Raw genomic sequence first — 21317 nt, 5'->3', positions numbered from 1 at the left:
AAATAATTTGGATATTCCAGATTATACTATAGTAAAAGAACAATACAGAAATTTCAATGGCTCATCACAAATAGCTCTTCTACCTTACAGGACATATCAGATATAAATTTGTTGAGGAAATCCCTATTCTATACAACCACTCGGTGACACAAGTTGTCAGTATGGTGTAGCTTCTCATAGTCTCAGTGATTTCACTGACAAAAAAAGGGAGAAGTTAGGAAGCTCTAAATTTTTTAATCCTGGAAATGACTCTTGCTACTTCCACTCACAACCCATTGGCCATGGTTAGTTCCAAGGCCCCACTAATTCCAAGGATGTGGGAATATAAGGTTATGTATGGATAGTTAACAAGCAGTGATGATCTCTGCCATAATCACCACATTTATTTGATAACCAAGAACTCTTCTGTGTTTTTTAAGGCTTTTATAAAGTTTTCTTCTGAAAAAAGAAAAAAAGAATAATTTGGAATTGAGTGTCATCATATTAATTCATTTATGAGAGCCTAGTTGGCAAAGAACTATAAGAAATATAATCATCCCTGAAGGTATTTCTACACCAAAAATACAAATATTATTCTCAGTTTAGTACTTAGAATGTTGTAACATAATGAAGTCTAAGATTCTTGCTGATTTGAATAAATTACCAATTTCCTATTATAGTATTCCCCATAATTGTCCTTAACATAACTGTAACTTAAAAACATTATAACTGTAACTATAACTAACTATAAACTATAGCTATAACTAACTATACAAATTATATATATATATATATATATATATATATATATATATATATATATATATATATATGTATGTATACAATCTCAGAGGCCCAGTGCATGAAATTTGTGCACTCGGGGAGGGAGGCATCCCTCAGCCTAGCCTGCACCCTCTTGTAGTCTGGGAGCACTTGGGGGATGTCTGATTGCCAGCTTAGAGAGAGCTGGCCTAAGCCATCAGTTGGATATCTTTAGTGCTGCCACTCTGCTTGTGGGAGCACGCTGACCACCAGGGGGCAGTCCTGCATTTTACTTCTGCCCCCTGGTGGTCATTTTGCCCTTTGGTCTATTTGCATATTAACCTTTTATTATATAGGACACACACACACACACACACATATTTTGTAATATACAACACACTTGAGAAACAAAGCAAAATGACTCTGGTTTAGACTTTGCCATTTGATAGTTGATACTTTAGAGAAAGATATTTCATTGCCTTCTGAACAGTGTCATGTCACCCTAGGAAGAAATCTGACTTGGTGAGATAACTTTTCAGATGACAGGAGAGAAGTGATAATGGATTTTTGCAACCCTGGCTACAGTCATGAGAAATTTTCTAACCTATTTTGACAAAGATGTCCAGCAAGGCCCATTGATGAATTATAATGCTTCTATCATGATCTTTGCCAACTATTACATTGTAATTATTGTTCCAGCTAAACTAACCTTACCCAAAGAGATAGAATAGTCTATTGGAATTATGTGACCATTAGGTAGCAAATTAATGCCTCACACAGGCTTTTAATCATTCATCTCCCATTCAGTATAATCAGGGTTATTTAGCATTGTTGATGCTTCTCTTTAATGTAATTACTCAAGTATCAGGTCTTAGAATAGATTAGGATTTAACTGTTCTCATTAACATTTGGCACAAGGTTTGTAATATGAAACTCTGAAAACATAACAAAAGTCCTTTTAATGAGTCATATAAATAAAAAAAAAGCAGGGCTTTTTCTATTTTTCTGTAAGCTTATTAATTGCTTTAATATATATATATATATATATATATATATATATATATATATATATATATATATATATCCCCCTAATGTCCACAGGTGGATGATGTGGTACTTATCATTATACATTGTTTCAAATGCTATGATGTATTGTTACGTGAAGGGACTATTCATCCAACAAATTTAGTTCTACAAATATTTATTAGAGGTTCTTGTGGTCATATGACTGCTGACAAAATTTAGAAATATAAGCCTGGGTCTTATAGATCTTGGAACATATAATTAATTAGAAATAAAAGGTTTTTACCTGTGAACATCTTAACAATATAATGCAGCATATGATCCGGTATCAAATAAACAATTCAGTAAAAAACAAAATGCTAAAGAATCAAAATGATCATCTAGGATATTTCTAATGGTGTAACTGATCTGCTGGATTTATTTATTCCATTTCCCCCTCAGAAACTTTAAACAATATTTTTAAGAACACTTCATTTTTATTTAAATTTAAACCACAGATATTTTAAGGTGGAAGTTCCTCCAAAATCATCTGGACTTGCCTAATAAAGCTTCAGAGGAATCACACAATGTGAATGACATTTTATATCTCATCTGTAGTTTCACATATAACATCAATGGGAGAATTTAGACACGATGTGACAGATCACTTCTTTAGTTTTTAGGATTTTTTATATAACATGCCCATAGGAGAAAAGTAGGTTGCAGATGAGGGAATTGATAATAAATTTGTTTTGAGTAGGTTAAATGTAAGGTGCATTGATGCCATCCAAGTCAAATCATTCCACTATCAGATTGATTCAGGGCTGAATGAGAGAAATGCTTTGTGAGTGCTTATGTGTTAGACACTGCGTTATGTACTTTATAAGGCACTGCCTCATCTAACCCTCTCAACATCTTTGTGCAGTATTATTATTCTCATTTCCCACAAGAAAACTGAGGATTAGGGAGTTGAATTTGCTTACATTCACAGAGATGTTTAGTGTTCGATCAGAATTTGAATTCATTTCTTTCTGCCTCCAGTAAAATGGCTGGCATTTCTAATGCAATGTTATGAAATTTCTGTTAATTAAAATAATATACACGCTTGAAAGAAGATTAAAAAAAACATGATATGTTAAGAATACAACATTTCAAATACATCCATAGGATTTCTGTCATGAAGGATGATACAACTAAAATTAAAATTGTCCACTTATCATTTTATTATGCTAATAGCAAATAACTAATATATACATTTGTTTGACCCTTGATTAAGAAATCAGAAACATGAGCAGAAATATTTCCACTGTTGTGGCTGCCAAAGAGCCCATGTGTTTACCAGTATCTGTGCTGATTCAAAAACTGCAACTTTCAGGAGGATATAAACAAGAAGGAAACGGAAAAGGAAAAGAAAAACTATACAGGAAGAAGGATGCCTAAAGAAACACATTTTATGCTGAAATTAAAGTATGTACTAGTAAATAAGGCTAGAACAGAGAGAGACCTGCTAGAATTCATAATCAAGATTGGGTTGTCACAAATCATTTTTCAAGTAAGACATATGTACACACATATACATGCATATGAGAGTTATGTTCATGTATTCCATATGTTCTGAATATCAGAGAGCCAAACTATGGAGGTCTAAGCTTTCATTTCAGGCAAGGTAAACCATGGTACATAAAAAGCCAGCCTCGGGAAATGAAACTGAGATCTGTGCCTACATGTAGGCTATTCAACTTTAGAAGAAAGGAAGGATTTCACCTGGATTAAGTGAAAAAGAGAAGGAAAATGGTAATTCACAAACCAGCATGTGGCATGTACACTCAGGATACAGTTCTCTTGTATTTCCAAATAAATATCGTATGAGATGCTGGAAAATATTACTACAAACCAAGGGAGCTTGTAACAGTACTCTGAGAAGATCTAGTTTTGAGAAAGTAATTTCACCTTAAAAAGATGCTGAATGTCATGATCTGTAAGTAACAGAAGCAGATATGCCTAAAGAGTCAGTAGAAATAAAAGATGTTCCTTTGTGGGGAAAAGAGTGGCATTGGAAAGAACTGCAAGGGAACTGAAAGCAAAATTCTGCTATGGATGTAGTGAAAACAGTGAAACTGACACTAGAAACCTGAACCAATTACCAGAAAGACAAGCTCTCCTTAAGTTAAGGGAGAAAATTTACTAAATGTTAGAAGTAATCACACTGAAAATATTAGAAATGCAGAATAGATAACTTGAACCAAAATGATAGATATTTCTGTAATAAGAACAATTGGAACAGAAATCACGAAGAGCAAAACTACTAGTGAGAGTTAAAAATCTGAATATGTAAATTAAAATGTTTCATAAAGTTTCAGACAATGTACTAGGAAAAAAATATCCATATTTATACCCATCCTGTTAAGTACAAGTAATTTATTTGAAGATAATTCCAAGAAACACATATAGGAGAATAGGGAAGTCAGGGAGAAAAAGGGTTAGGTGCATTATCAAACAAGTTTCCTCCATGGGTAATTGAAAACTATTCCTTCCAGGGGATGCTGAGAAATGGTGTAAAACATACTCCTCTCAGTTACCCTGTCCAAGAGAAAAGGAAGCCCAAATATTTACTAGTATATACAAACTCTATCACTCTATGACGAAGGCTGCTTCTGGGCAGCATTAATGTCATGTACCCATCAGTAGACGAATGGATTAAAAAACTGTGGCACCTCTACACAATGGAATACTATGCTGTGGTTAAAAAAGAAGGAATTCTTACCATTTGCAATAGCATGAATGGAACTGGAGAGAATCATGTTAAGTAAAATAAATCAGTCAGAGAAAGGTAAATATCACATGATCTCTCTTATATATGGAATATAATGAACATTATAAATTGATGAACAAAAACAGATTCAGAGATAGAGGATCAGACTGTCAAACCTCAGAGGGAAAGTAGGGGAGGGTGGGGATAAAGAGGAGAGATCAACCAAAGGACTTGTATGCATGCATATAAGCCTAACCAATGGACACAGACAACAAGGAGGTGAGGGCATGAGTGGAGGGTGGGGGAGCAATGAGGAAATAAGAACACATATATAATACCTTAATCAATAAAGAAATTTAAAAAATAAAACATTTGATATAAAAAAGTTCAGAAAATGTATCTTAAAAAATTACTTGAAGAAAATGTAACAGGTGAGTAAGTGATGAACCAGAATTGAGTATTAAAGATTCAAGATTTTGTAGTCTAAAGGAGTGGAGAATTGTCCTTACAAAAGAAACCAGCTCTACCTCTATTCATTGAATAAATTTCCAGTAGGAATATTTGCAAAACCCTCATGATTTCCTAAATAACACAAATAATGTTTCAGTAAAAAATAAATAGTAGGTAACATTCACTAAATTTTTAACATGCATTGCATTGTTCTAAGAACTTGATATGTATTTTCTCATTTCATTCTATGAACAAGTAGTTTTGAAGCAAAAACTATTATTATCCACATTTTATAGATGAGGAAAGTGACACTAAGTATTGCTAAGTTCCCATGTGTACTAATTAGTAAGTCATGGAGAAAGGGTACCCTGTCAGTCTACCTTGATATGTGTTCTTTTCAGAATAGTATCCTGACAATGCCTGAGAGCAAATACATTCTATCTGTATCAAAGTGTTAGAACAGGCAACATGTCTGACCTGCTCACTATTGTCTCCTCAGGGCCTGGCAGAGAGCCTGGGATAGAGAGTAGGAATTTGATAAATGTTTGCCAAACGCTGACTTTTATTATAACGTTTATTTCCTCCCAATGCAAGAAATACTATTGGAAATAAGAAAATATCCCCCTGAAAAGGCTTTCCTTAGGCATATTGGAAGTTCACATTAATATTAAAAGTTTACATCAAAAGCAAAATAAAACAGAACTATGTCAGAAAAGTCTAGAAAGAAACAGCTAAGTCCTGAGGCACTGATTCTATCTCAACATATAAAGCCCTAGTATACAAATAGACCGAGCAGTGGAACAACAAAACCACTGAACAGGGCACAGGGACCGGATAACTAATGAGGAATAAAGGTTAAAACCTGTGGAGCCCAGGGCTTATCTCTGAAGTAAGATAACTCTACTCCCCAGGCAATTGCAATAAAGCTTCCAAATCATGACAAAATTATAGTGTTCTCTTATATTTAGAAGCTCTACTGTGTTATATTTTGGACTTTGGTCTCAGAGTCTATAAGGCCTCCTTGTGTTATGCTCAGAGAATAATATCTGCAAAATGACTATTATTATTTTTTTTCCTTCTAATTCTAAGCTCTGCCAATGTAAGCAGCCAATATGGTAAAGTAAGAAATAAAGGGAAAAAAATCCCTGGATCAACCTTAAAGGACCAGTGATACACTCTGACTGCCAGTAAATAAATATGAACTTGGAGCAATTGTCAGCTCCATAATGCACAATTTGCTAATCTTAAAGCAAGACCATGAATATTTGTCATAAAAATTGACCAAACACATGATAATTTCAGTAGTTATACACACACACACACAAACACACACACACTCACACACATACACACGTATATATTAATATATAGTGATAGATGAGTCACATACATTTGGTTATGAAAGAAATTGCCACCAAGTTGTTCTAGTGACATATTTGTATATGACTATAAACTATTAATATCTTTACTGGTTTAGTTTATTAGGATTGCAAAAATGTGGTCATATCTAGGAAAATGAAAGTGTTGACATGTTTCAACCTACTTTATCTTGTGGTATTATATTGAAAGTCAGCCAATAGCTATCTGCAGAAGGTTTTTATACTTATATAAATAAATAACTTTATGTGGAACAGTACTGTAAAATATAAATAATAATGAAAGTAAGGTAATCTATAAGAGAGATGCTTACATTTGTAAAAAGAAATATGGGACAGAGCAATGTCAAAGTAAATTATATTTGGTTGACACAAAAGGATTAGAAGGATAAAAGTAATATCTATTTAAAAAACAAACAAAACAAAATAGTCCTGGCCTGGTAGCTCAGTTAGTTGGAGTATTGTGGGTTCGATTTCTTGGTCAGGACACATATCTGGGATATGGGTTCAATCCTGGTCAGGGTGTTTACATGAGGCAACTGATCAATGTTTCTCTCTCACATTGATCTCTCTCTCTCTCTCTCTCTCTCTCTCTCTCTCTCTCTCTCTCTTTCAAATCAAAAAACATATTCTTGGGTGAGTATTAGAAGAAACAAAACCCCAAATTCATTTAGTTACTTAAAGGATATATGGCATTATTATTGTAGAACAGTAAAATATTTAATTCATTCTAACCACATGAACATTGCCTCAGCTTTAAATAAATAAATATAATAACCATAACATTATAATATTACAATGAAATGTACATTCAAATGTAAGGTTAACTACATAATTACTTCTGCTATTTTCCAAAATCTCACAAAAATTACACTAAAATGATTATTTATTGTGACAAATTAATAGGAAAAAAAGATAAAATTTGATAGCAATAACATTTTGAAACCTAGGCTGTAGGGGACAAGTGGAGAAAAAATAAAGCTATGTTTACAATGTTCAGGTGAGTTGATAGAAATCAGCATAGTGGTTACCTCTTTGCAGAGTTGATTGATGAGCAAGTACAAGAGGAAACTTTCTAGGGTGTTGGATACCTTCTATATTAGGGGTACTGGTTATATAGATGTTTACTTTTTTACAGCACTCATGAATTATACATGTAAATTATGTGAATTTTTAAGTATAAATTTTATCTCAATTAAAAAGAAAGTCTAAATATCATACTGGTTCCTTTCTCTTTCTTCTCTGAAAAATATGTCAACCAATATCATACCTCCCAAGATATAGGAAACTGGCAGTTACTTTCTGTGAAAACTGACCAGCCTAAAAGGAAATTAATAAAGTTTTAAAAAATTTCCTAATGAAACCCGTCTTCAGTGAAATCCAACAATAAGTCCTGTCCATGCTCACAGGTTACCCCATCTGCTTTTCTCTTTCTCATTCCTTAATATGAGTGAATAGCTTACAATCATCAGATATTTGAAAAAGGCCTCTAAATGGAAATATAGAGAATGAAAACAAAGTGCATAAGTGGAAAAACAAAGCTATGATGATGAAATATATTTATTGATTTTTTACAGAGAGGAGGAGAGAGGGATAGAGAGCTAGAAACATCCATGAGAGAGAAACATCGACCAGCTGCCTCTTGCACACCCCCTACCGGGGACGTGCCCACAACCAATGTACATGCCCTTGACTGGAATCGAACCTGGGACCTTTCAGTCCGCAGACTGACTCTCTACCACTGAGCCAAACCAGTTTCGGCTATGATGATGAAATAAACATTACAAATATTATTAGATATTATTAATTTAAAAATAATTTGTAAGTTATAGCCTCAAAGAGCACTTCCTTACTCTTATTCAAGCTGTTCTGGAAAGAGTGGGATGTTTTATTTGATAAAGAAGCTAACTGGATGGCTTATGCACTTATTTCCATTCAAAACTTGATATTAGCTAAGCTTGCTGGAATAATATAATTTTATTACTATTATCTTTTTTTAAAGTGAGAATGTTATGAAATTGAGATTCATTATAAAAAATCCATATACTATAAAAGACAGTTCAATTAGAAGTAAATATTCAAAAATGTATGAGATTATATATCTAACACTTTCAAGTTATACATTAGTTTGTATTTGGTTGATACAAAAAGAAAAGAATAGCTTTAAGCGTATGGTGCTAGGACAACTAGATATGCAACATGCAAAAGAATTAAACTGAACCCCTATCCATATCACATACAAAATAATTTAAAATTGATCTAAAACCTACATATAGGAGCTAAAAGTATAAAACTCATAAAAAACATAGGGGTAAATTTTCTTGACAGATTTGACAATGGATTGTTAGATATGACATCAAAAGCACCATGAACAAAAGAGAAAATGCATAAAATGAATTTGGTCAAACTTTTAAAAATTGTGCTTTAAAGGAAACTATCAAGAAAAAGAACCCAAATGGGCAAAAATATATATATATATTTTTTCATCAGATATCATATATCTGAGATATCTAATCAGAGACTTGTATGCAGGATATATAAAGAACTCTTATATTTCAATGATAAGAAGACAATCTAATTTTATAATGGGGAAAGGATTTGAATAGACATTTCTCCAAAGAAGATATACAGATAACTAACAAACTCATAAAAATATTTTCAACCAAAACATTGATCATTAGTGAAACACAAATTGAAACCTCAGAGAGATATGACTTCACACTAACTATATTGGCTAAAATAAAAAAGACAGACAATAATATGTGTTGGAGAGGATGTGGAGAAATTGGAACCTTCATACATTGCTGTTGGCATTGTCAAATAATGCAGCCACTTTGGAAAATAGTTTGGCAGTTCCTCAATATGTTAAAAATAGAGTTATCCAGTTACCCTGTAATTTCACTCTGAGGTGTACACTGAAGACAATTGAAAACATATGTCTGTACAAAAACTTATATATGACTACTCATAGAAGTAATTTTTATAATAGCCAAAAAGTAAAAGAACCTAAATGTTCATCAACTGATGAATGGATAAACAAAATGTAGTATACCATACAATTGAATATTAATTGAGAATCAAACAAAATGATGTTCTGTTACGACATGAAAGAAACAAACTACAAACATTGTGGTAGTGAAAGAAATCAGTCACAAAGGGCCACATAGTTTATCATTTCAAACATATGAAATGTCCACAATATTCAAATCCATAGAGACAGCAAAGAGATTGGTGGTTTCTACCATTAATTCATATTAGTGATAGTGATACCCTGTTTCCCCGAAAATGAGACAGTGCCTTATATTAATTTTTGCTCCGAAAGATGTGCTAGGTCTTATTTTCAGGGGATGTCTTATTTTTCCATGAAGAAGAATACGGTACACATTTATTGTTAAATGAAAATAAAGGAAATTTATTACCTGTATACGGTTCGATAGTACGGTAGTTGTCAACACAAACCAGACAAACTGTGAATCCTACAGTATCAAGAATTTACTCATTTATTCAATGACAATCATGTCATCATCATCTGGAACATCATGATAACAATCCAATTCCTGAATTTCTTGTGACTCCATTTTTTTCAGAATCAGTGGACCAAATCTCTCATGTTTAGCCTGGGGGGCGGGGGGCGCCTTATTTTCGGGGGATGCCTTATATTTCACTCAGAAGGAAACCTGTAAGTAGATCTTATTTTCAGAGGATGTCTTATTTTCAGGGAAACACGGTACTAGGTCCTAGTGGTAGTATGGGGAGTGGGGAGAGAGGAGTGACTGCCATTGAATGGTCTTTTGAAGGTGATGAAACTTTTCTAAAATTAGGTAGTGGTGATGGTTGTATATTCTTGTGTATAGCAAATACCATTGAACTGTATTTTTTAACTCTTTTTTCTTTATTGATTAAGGTATTACATCTGTGTCCTTATTTCCCCAATGCTCCCCCACCCATCCAATCATTCCCTCGCCCTCCCCCACTTTTGTCTGCATCCATTGATTATGCTTAAATGTATGTATACAAGCCCTTTAGTTGATCATTATGCTAAGCGAAATAAGTCAGTCAGAGAAAGATAAATATCACATTATCTCACTCATCTGTGGATTATAATGAACAACATAAGCTAAAGAACAAAAACATATCTAGAGACAGAGAAGCATCGATCAGATGCTCAAAGGGAAGTCAGGGGAGGGTGTGGGTAAGGGGGAAAGATCAACCAATGGATTGCATATTTTTAAAGGGTAAATTTTATGGCATGTGAATTATATCTCAATAAATAAATGGAAGAAATTTTTCTCGCCCTTTAAACTGATCCTATTTTTTAAAATTTATTCATGGTTACTTTGAGGATGGGTATTTCCAATATGGCTATTTGGTCTCTTTCTTATTTACTGGTTTCTTTGTCTGTTATATGCTCCAGTAAAAAAAAAAAAAAAAGAATCCAGCTCTCCTCAAATGTAACCACTATATTTCCAATTGAATGTATTATCTCACCTTTTTCTCACAAGAAAGCTTTCTTCCTCCCCTATCTTTACAGTGGAAACCCTCTTTTTTCAGGGCCTAGTTGAAATGTCACCTGCGCTAAACAGCTTACTTCATTTCAGCACATGTATATAATTTTCACAGGTGCATGCTACTATAAACACTTAGTACCTATCATCACAGTCATTAGATAATGATCTTATTATTACAAGCTACACAGTAAATTTTGAATTAAATAAAAATATTTCTCATGCATATTTACTTAAAAAACCCTAAGCAGGCTTCTATTCTCTCACCTTAAATTGAAAACAATATTTCCAAGAACAGAGCTGACTTCTCTTCAATCCTCCAATGCCTGCATGTTCTCACAGTTCCCAACTGCTTAGGGAAGAAAGGCAACTCATTTTTATAGCCACATTGATTCAACAATCATATTTTTCTTCTGTGAAAGCCAAGGCAGAATTTGAGTGTAATTGTTCAGGGACTGTGTTTGTGCAACTATTGTATAAGGTCAGTCATCTGTCTAAAATATGAACTGGACAACCTTCAAATGGCAATGACTTCAATTCCTTTGTGATCTGAATTGGCCATAAACCTAACAATAAATTGTCATGTGCGTAGTGATTTCCTGTTGGCAACTTCTATGTACATTACAAATATATCTCAACTTAGATGGAAAAGATTGTTATTACCACTCAAAGATCAAGAAACTGTAACACAGAGCCATTAAATGTACTGAGCAAGGGCAGAGTATATGATTAGTGAAAATGAAAATATCCTAGAGTTCCAAGATTTTGTCTATCTGCCAGGAGACATAATTCCTTGGTAAACTTTACTGCTTAGCCCTGGTTTTCTCAGAATATCAAGCAAGCTCTTTAAAAATGATGTTTATGATCTTGGCCTGTTTTGCTCAGTGGATAGAGCATCAGCCTATGGACTGAAGGGTCCCGGGTTTGATTCCTGTCAAGGGTACATGCCAGGGTTGCTGGCTCAATCCCCAGTAGAGAGCGTGCAGAGGGCAGCCGATCACTAATTCTCTCATTGACGTTTCCATCTCTCTCTCCCTCTCCCTTCCTCTCTGAGATCAATAAAAATATATATTTTTAAAAAATGATGTTTATGTTCACAAAGTAAAAATTTGAAACTACTTTATAATCCACAGTATTATATTGGTACTCTCCAACAATCTCCTGAGAACCCAAAAAAGCAGTATAAAACATAAATATAATACATGAAAGTTCCTATTATACTTACAAGAAACCCTATAAACTATCATGAAGTATCCATTTTAGATAATCCTAGCTCCTTGATAATCTGAATGTCATAATCTACAGAAAAGTAGTAGAAAATTGAATGGGCAAAATATGTATTCACAATAGGTTCTGTCAGTTTTTCCTTAAAAATGTATACTTAATTAATCTACTTTTTTTTCTCCCCATTGCTACTCTTCTTCCTGGACTAATGTGATGTCTCCCTCACTGGTCTCCTTCCTTTTACTTTTATTTCCATACCTTGCTTTCTCTACAGAACAATCTGAATTACCTTTTTAAAGTATGAAAGTGACTACATCATTCCCATGCTTAGAATACTTCAATGCTTCCTCATTTAACTGGAATAATATTCATTCCTGATGAGGGTCTCTAAGGTCTTTATGTTATGTGCCAGGTTCAGCTCTCTACCCTCAACTCTTACTACAGCAAAACTCTTGATCACTTAGCTTCAGCAACCTCAGTGCTTTAAAACACAGCAAACTTGCTTCCTCTTATCTTTCCTCTGATTGGCTCCTGACTCTGAAATACTTATCTCTCAGAGATGACCACCACCAGCTCCTTGTCACCTGGCCAGGCTTTCCTTAAGAAGTTCTTGAACCCAGCAAAACCGGTTTGGTTCAGTGGATAGAGCGTTGGCCTGCGGACTCAAGGGAACCAGATTCGATTCCGGTCAAGGGCATGTACTCTGGTTGCAGGCACATCCCCTGTAGCGGGTATGCAAGAGGGGGCTGATTGATGTTTCTCTCTCATCGATGTTTCTGACTTTCTATCCCTTTCCCTTCCTCTCTGTAAATAATCAATAAAATATATTAAAAGAGTGAGTGAGAGAGAGAGAGAGAGAGAGAGAGAGAGAGAGAGAGGGAGGTTCTTGAGCCCAGCCAGCATTGCTCAGTGGTTTGAACATCAACCTGTGAACCAGGAGGTCATGGCTTCGATTCCCTGTCAGGGCATATGCCTGGGTTTTGGGCTTAATCCCCAGTGTGGGGTGTGCAGGAAGAAATTGATCAATGATTCTCTCTCATCGTTGATGTTTCTATCTCTCTCTCTCTCCCTTCATTTCTGAAACCAATAAACATTTTTTAAAAATAAGTTATTGAAAGGTGATTTCACTATTGGCCCAACTCTTTGCCATTTCTATTTCACTTCCTTAAAAAACACTTATTATTATGTGGAACTTTATTGATATTTTTGTCTTAGGTTGTTTATTGCCAGTCCTTCTCTATAGGATAGGGGAAAAGTAGGTTTACAATTGTTCCTATGTGAAATAATACAAAAATAAAATAAACTCTGTGTCATAAACTTACAACTAAACCTACTTTTCCCCCACCCTGTATAGTATAAGGACATTGGGAAGAATGACTGTCTGTCTTGCTCAGCATTGTAACCTCCATGTCTAGAATAATTCTAACATACTTTGAATTGATACATGTTTGAAGGAGTGAATGCAGTGATAACCCATAGCCTTAAAACAATTATGGATGGAATAACTATAAAAATCATGTAGGACAACTTAAATAATGCCATAGAATTCCATAATTACCTATTATAGAAAACATATCAAAATATTGATACCTGTGTGTATCAATATTTTATAGCCCAAAACAATAATCAATATTCACAATTATTATGAGTCATTAAGAAAATTTGAATTATATTCTGTCTGTGCTATAGTAAGGAAATGTGTTTTATTTAACTTTCCAATAGATGATGACTTTAAAAAAGTTTAAATATTTGGCATTTGGAAATTAAATTGTGACCTCTTAGCATAACAACTGGTTCTTTCTCCTGTCTTTTCTATATACTATCTTCACAAGCCAGACACCTGAGAAACATTTTAAGTCCTTTTATCTTCCTTATCTGCACAACCAATAAATCATGTACTTCTTTTTTTAAATATATTTTATTGATTTTTTACAGAGAGGAAGGGAGAGAGATAGAGAGTTAAAAACATCGATGAGAGAGAAACATCAACCAGCTGCCTCTTGCACACCCCCCACTGGGGATGTGCCCGCAACCAATGTACATGCCTCTGACCGGAATCGAACCTGGGACCCTTCAGTCCACAGGCCGACACTCTATCCACTGAGCCAAACCGGTTTCGGCCATGTACTTCTAATTTTACTTCCCATCTATTTCTTGAAAATATCCCCTCCTTAATGTTTCTATGAACAGTAATGATTTATGTCTTCATCATCTCTTGCCTGAACTGTTGCAGAGAGATTGTTAGCTATGATTCTAGTCCTATAAACTTAAAGTGTACAATATCAACAGAGGTGTCTAACAATAACTTCAGTTCAAAACACTCTTGATAAAAACTGAGTAACATTTTTATCTTAATGCATCAGAATTAAAAATATATGTTCAATAAGAATTCTAGTCATTTCTCAAGACTATAAAAATTTCTCATGCTAATAGAACAACAAAGTGAAATATGAGAATGAAGTTTTCTGAAAAAGGACATTTTCAGACAGCAGACAATAGTTATAGAATATGCAGATAAGAGGTCAAAGCAAGTAGAGGTTGAGGAGCTTGTATTAAACTGTAGTTAAAATAGAGAAGAATCATTTTTTGAAAAAGTTCAGCACAGTGTAGGAGGTTCCAAAATATAGGACCATGAAGGGACACTAATTACCAAAATTGGGCAAAGCAGTAAGTTAAGAACATCAATGGGAGATGGGAAAGAAGTCTTGTGTCACCTGGGAGCTGAGAAATAATATTGCAGAACATTTCTATTAAGTGAGCAAATACTTTATTTGGGTAAACAGAAACCCGGTTTCAGAATTCCCAGAAATGGATAGGTGAAGCAGTTAGGTAACTCCTTGAAGGAGAAGATTTGTCCCTTGGGCATACCATGCGCACTGTATAGGTAGTGCTCAATAAATGCTTCTCGGATAAGGGCACAAATGATGCGCTTCCTGATGTGAGAGTCTGTCTTGTGCAGAGCTGCATTACTCACAGTCCCAGGCACTGTGCACGGCACAGCCCAGCAACTGCTAAAGGAATGACAGCCATGGCAGTCTGTAAACACGGTCATGAAAGATTAATTCTTTACGTTTCCAGGGTGTTGATCTATGCCTAGTCTGCTCTAAAATTATTTGGTCCACTCTGATAGGGAGTTTTCAATTCTTAGTCTCCTATTGAAAACTGTTGTCAAATATATTTCTCTTTAATACTTAGGATTATTAGTCATGCTATTTATTGAATAATAAAAACACATTTTAAAAATTATTTTCTCCAAGTAAATTTTATTTTCTAATCTTCTTATAATTGCCTTCCACTTTAGAGTTTTAATTCTAAAGTTATATTAATTGCAAATAAATTATTGGATTGAAAGGTAATACCACTCAGAAAATTACACCCAGAGCTATGTCCAAACACCTTAGCCCTATGAGCCATTTTAGGGCAGAACTAAACACTTTAACCAGTTATTGTCACATTCTACTCCTTAAACCAACATCATTTCATATAGATATATTAGCCATAAATTGTTTCAGGCATAGTGCATGGAAGAGTAAAAACTTATTATCACTAAAATTTTAAGTAAATTTTCATTTAATTTGCATTGAATCATTAATCTATTGATAGATATAACAATAGAAGAGGACTAAAAAGTGACAAAATAATAAAACCTTATCCTTCTAAATAAGTAAATAATGCTATAGATTTTTTGTGGTAAATTGGAAGCATACTCTCAAAGTAAGAAAACTGGTAAATCTTGCTAAATTTACTTTACAAAATTTTGTGTAGATTGTTTGTTTATTTTACATTCTCTAGAAGAATGGATTTTGCTAGCTAAATAATTACTAAAACATTTTGTCTTTCAAATATTATAATATTTTTCTAATCACAATAATCAACCTAACTGTATGATTATAACCTGGCAAAAGTCCTTAATTAAGATGCTAAACTTCATCCCAGTTCCATTACCCTTAATTCTGTATATCAGCCTGATTATTCTGTGTGTCAGGACCTATGAGAAAATCTGACAGTGAGATGGGTAAGGCAAGCTGCCTGCACGTCACACAGGTCATCTGTGCTGGGAGCATCCCTGACCAGCCTGCACAAGGAAAGCTCGGGGCGTGTTAGACAATCATCTGTCCTATGATCCTTTGTGCAAAGCACAGCTGAGCCACTTTATAATATGAAAACACGATTCACTGGCAAATAAACCGAAAAAAAAAATCAAATAAACCAAACCTGGAAGTACACAGTACGTGGCTCAGAAAGGAAAGGCAGCACATGTCATATCGATTCTAATTACCAGGTAGATTGGACTGCAAAGAAACAAAAGGGAATTTTCTTTCAACCTTTTTAATAACAATGCTTTATTAACAAAAGGTTTTGGTTGAGTGACTAAGATTTACTCCAGTTTTGTGAGGTCTGTTTCAAGGGCTCATAATCTAAATTTCCTTTTTCTCCCCTTCTCAAAATTTATATGTTGAAATCCTAACCCTTGGCCCCTCAGAATGTTACTGTTTTTGGACATTAGGTGTTTAAAAGGGTAACTAAGTTAAAATGAGGTCATTTTGGAGGACCCCAATCCAATATGACTTGTATCCTAAGAAGAAGAAGAAATTTTTGCACAGATACATACAGGAGGAGGAGGGTGTGAGGACACAAAGGAGACAACCATCTACAAGCCAGAGAGGACTGGAATAGTCTTCTCTCAAGGCCCTCAGAAGAAACCAATCCTGATGACACCTTGATCTTAGACTTTTAGCCTCTGCAACTTTGAAAAACTAAATTTCTGTTTAAGCCACCCAGTCTTTAGGCCTTTTTTTTTTTTTTTTTTTTTTTTTTTTTTTAGTATTCCTAGCAAAGTAATACACTGGGTTTCTGCAGGATTAATTCTTTATCCTCAACAGTGGGGCTCTCCAGTTTTTCCAAATGAGATTATTTCAACCTGAGGTCAAAGCACTAGTTTCTGATGCAGAAAGCACTTTATATTCTTGTCCCTATATTGAGGGGTTGAAGGCAATTTTGCAAGCAAGGCATGTGATTGGCCTTTTGAATATTAGTTTATACTATGAATCTGGTTTAATATCCCTTTGGAAAAAATCTGGAAATTTAAATGATTTAGATACATAATTTAAATGAATAATTTAAATAATTAAAAAGGAGCATATACCCACATAGATGATAAAATCTGAACAAAATTGCTTCTAGATAAATAACCAAATGAGTGAATACTGTGGCAGATTAAATATAGCTGCGAGTTCTTGTGCACCGCTACCATCCAGAGATGGAGATTGTTTCTCTGGTCACATTAAATCTGTCTGTGCCGATTGAATATGATGGCAGTGACACTGTGCCAGTTCTAGCCTAATCTTTAATAGGGTTGATGGCTTCTGCTTCCTCCTTTTGGAAGGGAGTCAGTCACCCTGTAAGAAATCCAACTCCTAAGACTGCCATGCTGCGAGAAGCCCACCCTAGCTACACAGAGTGATAGAATGGCCACATGGAGAAAGATGGGGTCAACAAATATAAGAGAGGCCTTGTTGGCTCGTCCAGCCCATAGAGCCATCATCTAAGGCCAAGGGAGGGACAGAGCTCAGGCAACTGAAAGAAGTAAGGTTGCAATCCATTAATTAACTAAACAATCCCAGCCAAGGCACAGCTGTTTGAATTGTCACAACTAAGACCCCTGACTCTTTGAGGAAGAAGTGAGCCACTCTCATGTTTATGACCCTCAGACTTGTGAGCAAAATAAAATAATTGCTGTTTTTAGGTACTTCGTTTTGGGGTACTTTGTTATACATAAATAGATTATTGAAACAGTCTTAAATTAGCTTTTGAGACTTTATAGAGATTATTCAGGGACATAGATTTTTATGCCATGAATAAAAACATATATAAATAGTTTGGGATCACAGAAGAAAATCTCTAGATCCAATAAACATTGAAAAATTATGAACTATAAATAAGTGTGAGTTTTTGTTTTGCTTAGTTTTACTCTTGAGTTCTGCAATGTTAAATACTAGTATAGTTTTCAGTACTATAGTATTCTTCTATAAGTACTACAGCTTGGGAACTTGGGAACTTCTGTAAGTGAAGTTCATTAGTAGATCCCTTTGATCATTACCACAACCCTTTGTCCCTGGAGGGTGGCTTAGAGATTAGTTCACAGTAGAAATATAGGCTCATAGAGTTTAAATGACTTAACCAATGTCATAGGACCAATATTTGACTTGGGCAAGATCTCAGATCTCCTGATACCCAAAGCAGTACATTCACTCTATGATACCATTTAATGCAATTCCTAAATTATTAATAATGATTATTTTAGTAATTGCCATATTTTATTTTAAATATATTTTATTGATTTTTTTACAGAGAAGGAGAGAGATAGAGAGCTAGAAACATCAATGAGAGAGAAACATCCACCAGCTGCCTCTTGCATACCCCCTACCGGGGATGGGCGGGAACCAACTTACATGCCCTTGACCAGAATCAAACCTGGGACCTTTCAGTCTGCAGACCGATGCTCTACCACTGAGCCAAACAGGTTTCGGCAATAATTTCCATATTTTAAAACATCCAACAATTTCAACATAGATCTACCAAGATATTTAATTTTGTACTATAATACCTTATTTTGATATAAATGGATACAGGCACACATGCGCGCGCACACACACGCGCACACACACACACACACACATATTTCAAAGCAAGTATACTGAGTATTCTAATAACTAGAGGCCTAGTGCACAAAATTCATGCATGGGTGGGATCCCTAGTCCTGGCCAGTAATCAGGGACAATCAGGGTCAGGCCCATCAGGTCTGGGCCAGGGAGGAGGCAACAGTCACCATCCCACACACAGAAGGAACACATACCAAACACCAATGCCATCATCATCAGCGCTCTACCACCTCGTGGTTCCTCACCTCCCCCCTCCTCTTTCCTTCACTGCTACACTGGCACTTCAGTGGGCAGGCATTGGGCCAATCGAGGCCTGTCAGCTGGGGGGGAGGGACAGGACATGGGAGGTTGGCCACTGGCCCCAAGGAAGGAGCCTCCCTTGGAAAGGGACCGCATCTGCCGCCACCTACCTCTGGTTCCTCATTCCAGACCAGGGTCCTGCTGGCTGGGGGGAGGGACCATGGGAGATTGGCCAGCTGGGGAGGGGAAGGTATTGTGGGTGGTTGGCCAGCTGGGGAGGTTGTCTGTGGGAGCAAACTGACCACCAGGGGCAGCTCCTGCATTGAGCATCTGCCTCTGGGTGGTCAGTGTGCATCATAGTGACCAGTTGTTCTGGTTGCTTAGGCTTTTATATATATAGATATGAAAATTTAGTTTGTGCAAACTACATAAGTGTTATAAGGAAGGGCACCAATCACTGAGTTTTTCTGGAAAGAGCACGGTTTAATGGAGATTAGTAAAAAACTGATACAATAAAATCTGGTTTATCAGGCATTAGTGGACAGGGAAGAAATGCTTTATCTATTGTATTTAAACCCTATCTGCAGAAGCAGTCAGCCACATGCAACCTGAGATGGTGTGTTCCTCTGTGTGATGGGGCTGGAGCTCTGCCCATAGGTACCTTCCTGAGCTGTTAGCCAGTAAAGACCTCTGTGCAGACAGAACAAAATTACTTCCACATTACAGTAAATACAAAAGAACAAAATCCTTATTAAACACAGATTAAGTTCATTATTATATAAATCCCTTCTTGGAAAAAAAATGAGCCTAATCCTCTCCAATAAATATTAAACGTAACACTGATATTTCCGGAAAGATAAAGATATTGCCCTCTTCTTTATCTTGGCTCACTACTGTCATATTAATGAGGTCACCATGTAATAGCTGGGCTGGTGCTTGTGAGTAAGAGGGGCCGCCAGCCAGATCCAGAGTCAGATGCCTCTATCTGGTTAGCTACACCATCTTTCCGGCAAAAGCTTTGCAGACTCATCTTCCCTCCAAAGGCTCAGTGCAAGCTAATCTGGGGTTTCATGTTGCAAAGGTCTTGGATGGCAAACATGATGTTTGTGTTCTCCGGTAATTATATTTGACTGGAAACACATTTGTAACTGGCTCTGCACTCACAGTAAGAATTCCCCAGGGCCGGCAGAGTCAACACCTCGGGAAGCACGTTCAATTCCATCAGGATTGGAGAGCAGCTTGGATTTATGCACTTCTGCCTTTTTCATATTAATTTTTTTTTTCATGGATGCAACAGAATTTTTTCTATCTTTAGTTCTTAGACTTAAATTATGTGCTTGGACATTTACTTAATGTTATTTTTTTTTCCTTTTAGAGGGTTTTGTATGAATGTTTTATGTAAAAAGTTGTCTAGTAATATTTAGGACTAATTCAAGCCGGGGTCAATTCTCAGGGAAAGTTTAAAAAGAGAAAATACTTTTATTAACAATTGGCCATTGGATTCATTCCTTAGGGAAAAAGATAGTTTTGATTGATATTTTATATAATTGAAGTAGAAGAAAGGAAACTAAAAACAGTCCAGAGACAGAGAAAGAGAAAAAGCAAAGAAAATAAGACAGACAATTTATGAATAAAGGCTAGAAAACCCAGATGCTCTTAGAATTTAACTATGCTCATTTTCCCTTTGTCAGCTGCTTCATTACTGCCCCAAATTTTCTCCATCTTATTTTTCCCATAAACTATAATTGGTGAAACAACACAATAGGAGGGCCTGAGCAGATGAGATCTTTTTTTTTTTCCTTATCTCAATTAATACTCAACCTTCTAACAGCTGAGCTCATACAAATTGATCAAACAAATAATGACCTCCTAATCTTTTATTTATTTTATTCAGACATGGGATAGAAGGCAGCTTGCTAGAAACCAGTCATGGATACTAAATTCAACAAATGTCAGATTAGGAAAAATTCCAAATGATGTTGCCTCATTATCATTAAGCCAAAACAGAAACTACAGGAAAATAGCTTTATTAGGCTATTGTCCTATCTATGGGAGAATTTTCATTTTTATGTCGAATGATGCCCTCTGCTCTTTGGTTCTTATTTAGAGGGAAATTGACTTGGGTAAAATCTGCAGATGTTGTCAATAGAGTCCCCATATTCTGACAAAAGTAATTCTGAGGTAGGGAATGTAAAGAATTTGTAGGCATGGTGAGTATTAAGGGTGAGGGGCACAGCAGTTTAGCTGAGATTGTCTGAGTTCCTGGGCTCACTGAAAATGAAGCAAAGGAATCTGTGGGGTAAGAAGTGTTGGACACAGAAGTCATCCAAGTGCTCTCTGTTGTTTTGGGTATTTTTATTGCCTG

This window comes from Pipistrellus hanaki (assembly GCF_964339955.1).
Source record: "Pipistrellus hanaki genome assembly, chromosome: 4".
Lineage (NCBI taxonomy): Eukaryota > Metazoa > Chordata > Mammalia > Chiroptera > Vespertilionidae > Pipistrellus > Pipistrellus hanaki.
This window is presented reverse-complemented; position numbering follows the sequence as displayed.